This window comes from Triticum urartu, chromosome 2, assembly GCF_003073215.2.
Source record: "Triticum urartu cultivar G1812 chromosome 2, Tu2.1, whole genome shotgun sequence".
Lineage (NCBI taxonomy): Eukaryota > Viridiplantae > Streptophyta > Magnoliopsida > Poales > Poaceae > Triticum > Triticum urartu.
In genome coordinates this window covers 464,374,988-464,379,774 of record NC_053023.1, presented here as the reverse complement: position 1 = coordinate 464,379,774, position 4,787 = coordinate 464,374,988, and the positions used below count along the sequence as shown (strand labels likewise).

General features: G+C 45.8%; 1 long non-coding RNA gene across 1 annotated transcript; it reads left to right on the top strand.

Moving 5' to 3' along the window:
* Window positions 1–292: 292 nt before the first annotated feature.
* On the top strand, window positions 293–2,200 carry LOC125541676. The gene is made up of 2 exons (XR_007297620.1): window positions 293–855; window positions 2,013–2,200. It is a non-coding gene; the product is annotated as an uncharacterized LOC125541676 (long non-coding RNA).
* The last annotated feature ends 2,587 nt before the right edge of the window (window positions 2,201–4,787 follow it).

Here is a 4,787-nt window from a genome sequence, read left to right as displayed (position 1 = left end):
CAACTAAAAATCCAAAAAAATTATTTTCAAATAACAAATTTGATGATATTTTTTTCATATTCATAAATATTTTCAAATAACAAATTTGATGATATTTTTTCACATACATAAATGTTTTCAAATTTGATCGTCATTTTCTAAAAAATTATTAGATGCAACTAAAAATCCAAAAGAAAGTTAGTAATGGCGCACCAGTGGGAGGTGCGCCATTGCTATCACTATGTTTATGGCGCACCCCTAGAAGGTGTGCCGTTGCTAACCTTCCCCCCTCTGTATGTAGGTGTGTGCTATCCATCTCGCTAACCCTCCCTCGCCAGATCCCCCTCGCCCCCCGCGCCCGCTCCACCGCTGCCGACGACCCCCGCACCCTACGACCCCCGCGCCCGGTCCACCACCGTCGTCCGCCCGCGCCTGCTCCCCTCGCCCTCCCCGGCCCAGCAGCGAGCAGAGCCCAGAAAGCCTCGCCGCCGTTGCCCCCTGCCCTCCCCACGAACCGTAGCTGCCCCTGCCCTCGAGCGCGAGCCGCAGCCAATCCAGCCACCGGTGGGGCGGTGCGCATCCTCAGCACCATCGACCGCGAGCTGCTCAAGCCCTCTGCCTCTGTCGCGCTGCACCATCGACCGTGAGCTGCTCAAGCCCTCTCCGAGACATCGACGCCAGCTAGCCCACTCCCCTCCCTCAGCCGTCGCCATCGGCCGCCCTCAGGCCCTCTCCGAGACGCCAACGCCAGCTAGCCCGCTCCCATCATGGCGCCGTCCGTCCGGACGGTCCCCTCCCCTTGCCGGCTCGCCTCCAACCCGCAGGGCGCCCGCAGTCCACACCATCACTGCCGACCTGCCCTAGCAAGTTAGCAAGGTACAATTGATCTTCCCTCCTGCAATTCTGCTAAGCAGCAAATCTGGGAAGATAAAGATTGGTCTATTATTTTGGATTTTGAGGACAATGGCTTCCGGCGACAATTTTGTCATGCCTAAATCCAAAATGGTGGGCACACTGTTCTGAATATTTATTGTCTTTGGCTAAATGGATGTAGGTTGTCTTCAGTATGCCCATTACATGCTAGTTTTGTCATTGCTGACTCCTATGAAACATATAATTTTATTCTTGAACCTTGATATGTTGATGTTGTTGTTCCTTAGATAAGATCCCTGAAAATGGAAGTCCATGAATATATTTGCGTTTCTGAATTCTGTGGAAGATCATGAAAACCGGAAAAAAATGATGTGTCGTTTTCCACCAATATGTACCAGTATGATCTGCTTTCATGCCAAACTTTGATTCATATAGGATAGTCAATTACTCTTCTTTTTTTTAATTTCTGAGAATTACTCTTATTTTTACCTGCTGACTTTATTCTTTTGTTAGTAAGAAATCCATGTATTTTAATGCAACTTAGATATGCTTCTTCTGGTCATTGGTTGATTTAGTTAGTGAAATGTTGCGCTAGCTTCTCTTTCTCTGTTGCTTCATGTCATTAGTCAAATTCACACCTTCAAGTTAGTTGTCCATAGCTACAAAATTGTCACAATTTCAAACTACTGGAAACAATATCATGTGGAAATTTTATATGTTTCGCCTCTATTATATCTGTTTCTGTTTGCTGCTTGCCATCTTGTTACAATTTTTTTGCTAGTGCTCCTTTGTATGTTGAGATGGCCAGGAGTTTTTTGGGGGTTTCCTTTTGGTTAGAGTGCTCCAGATCATGCCCCTCTGTCCGGTTACTATGTGGTGATCCCTTTCGAAACCAGTACGTTCCATCTGATATAGTCATCATTGTGTTGTTTGACAACGGTTTAGGATGTGTTAATAATAGAAAGGTGCACCTAGTTTTGGGAAATCATATATGCACTGAATCTCTGGATATATTAAATGGTGATTGACCTGGAGAGTTATTTGTGCCCCCTGAGTAGTGTTTGTACTTTGTAGTAGATTAAGCATTATTGTTTCAGTGTAGCTGATGCTATGTTTGATTTCTATTCTGCTTAACTTAATTCCATTTTTTTGTTTCATAGGTGCAGGTATCTCAAGCACTGCCTCCGTACCACAGACAGCAGCAGCTCGTGTTGTTTCAAAGCTGTTATAGATATCATTGACAAGAGGTAAACTCAAGACGCCACTACATTTGGCTGGGTACTGACAGTTGTACTCCATTGAAGTACTGTTACTGTTAAATGTTCAAACTGAATTTGGTGTAGCAGCATACTGAATTTCGAGTGTGAAGCAGTTGTATGGATTACTGTTAATTTTGCATATTGAATTTGGAGTAAAATGGAGTAGCTCTGTTACTGAATTTGGTTGGTAAAGATGCAGTAGCAGTGGGAGTTTTTACTGAATTTTCTTAATTTGCTTGGAGTACATTTGCTTAATTTTCTTGGAGTACATTTGCTTAATTTGCTTAATGCTACAGTGAAAGTCTAGTAGTACCACTGTACCAAGTTAGTAAATATCACTTGAATCAAATTACTCCAGTACACTGTACTACGCTATACTCCTGAATCAAATTACTCCATTAGTATTTGTTTAAATTATTTACTCCAGTGCAAATAATTATTTTCCTCCTAGAACACTAATTGTAGAGATCACTATTAGTATGTACTCTTCACGCAACCACATCAGTAATTGTTCTCCTGACGCATGAAAGCTTACTGCCAATAGTAAACAATACAAAACACTAGTATTTGTGGCAGCTGACTTCTGTGAGGAAAGTGTCTTCACAAGGAAAATATGGCAGCTGACTTGTGTGAGAACTGAGCCCAGCAAATTGTGTTTCTGTCACTTTGAACATGCTATAAAAACTGTATTCACTGATGCTGCTGTACTACTTGTGATGATGTTGGTGTACTACTTGTGATGCTGCTGCTGTACTACTTGGGAATTTTGTCAACTTGTGATGCTCTTTTGATCTTCTGAAATGACCCCTTTCTCCTGAAATGTTGATTAATTTCCGTTTCGGTTGAGAATGGGGCACTCCTAGGTCAAGAAAATTAGCAAAGGTCATGCCCAATTTTCTTGACCTAGAAGGTGCCCGATTCTCAACCGAAACAAAAATTAATCAGCATGTATCTTGACATCAACCAACTTTCTGGACACATCCAACAACTAGGTTATCTTGAGAACTTAGAGGAGTTGTGGCTTTGGAGGCACTCAGACACCCTTGCTTGACATGTGTGTGAGAGAGATAGTGAGAGGAGACAAGAAGAAGGGGGTTAGGAAGATGTTGCCTCCTCATCAAAGCTAACCATCTCCCCCTTTTCACCCCTTTTCCTTTATCTTTTGTGGGTTGCAAGGAAGCTATTATCTTAGGTTCCATCCCACTAACAGGTTCCATCCCAAAACACCTAGGCAATATCACAAACATCTCACAATTGTTCCTTGACAATAACCAACTTTTTGGCGACATTCCTCGAGAATTAGGTTATTTGGTCAACTTAGAGATCTTGTTCCTTGACAATAACCAACTTTTTGACCAAACTTTTTTCCTATTTAGAGCAAAACATGGCCCACAACGATGAGGCTGGCGGTTCGGGCAAGGCATTCTGGGAGTTGTCCCAGGAGATGGAGGAAGAACCTCACCGCTATGAGGACGCCGCGGAAGACATCGATCCCGACTACACAACCCCTAGTGGCGTCGGGGATGACACCACTGATGGTGCTGCCAAGGATGCCACCACTGATGATGGCAGCGCGCACAGAGATGGCAGCTAACCGAAGAGGAAACAGAAGAACCGGCGCCCGAACGTGCTCGGAACCGTCAAGGAGGAATTTACTGAAGTGTCCTCCAGTGGGCAGCCAACGGCGCCCAAAGAATTAGTCAAGGGGTACGCGGGACAGCTCGGGTGCATTCTCCGGAGCACTGTCTCGATCAACACCGAGAACCTAAGGCATCGTGACTGAGGGAATTTGCGCAACCTCCTGTTCATGAAGCTGCACAAATGATACAAGTTCCCCGGTGACTTCGCAAACAGACACCTCTCAGGGAATAAAGTGAACAGTGCCGCCCTCACGAAGATGAGCACGGCCCTGGCTACTTGGAGAGCCGCGGTGAAGAGAAGGATTGAAAAAGGTGATAGCTATGAGAAGATCAAGGAGACAAATCCTTCGATCAGCGAAGTTGACTACCTGGAGTTCAAGATCAAGTGCGAGAGCGACGCAACCGCGGAATCAAGTTAGTGGGGGAAAGATATGTGGGACTTGAACTTAGGGGTCCACAAACTCGGTCCCGGCGGTTACAGAGTGGCGGAACCTATATGGGACAAGGAGGACGCGGAGCGTGCCGAGCATGTCCTAGCGCCCTTCTTCAATAAATACCGTGACAAGCAGACCAGGAACTATGTCAGGGCCCGGTACAAGATTGACCCGGTAACAAAGGAGCTTACCACGGATCCGAAGACCAAGGCGCTTGACCTTGTTCTGGTAAGGAATACATCCCCGCATAATTAGCTCCATATGGTTGCATTCTAATTAATGAAGACAAATTTATAAATGGTTCATGTTCCTTCCACAGGAAACTGAAAGCAGTAGCGCGGGGTCGTCTCAGAGCTCCCCTTGGGACACCACTTTAAATAGGGCATTGAACGTAATGAAACACAAGGATAAGCTCAGTAAGCTGACGTCAGCTGCTCGTGTGTGTCGGCATTCTGGGAACGGGGGTCCCCAGACTTGCCTGCCTGCGGCCCACGGCGTGGATAAGCCAGCAGGCCGTACGGCCCATCTTCATCAACAACGCATCCAAGACCCTCGTGAGGGTCCAAGTCTCACGAGGCAGACGGCGCAAGACCTCCTCTGGA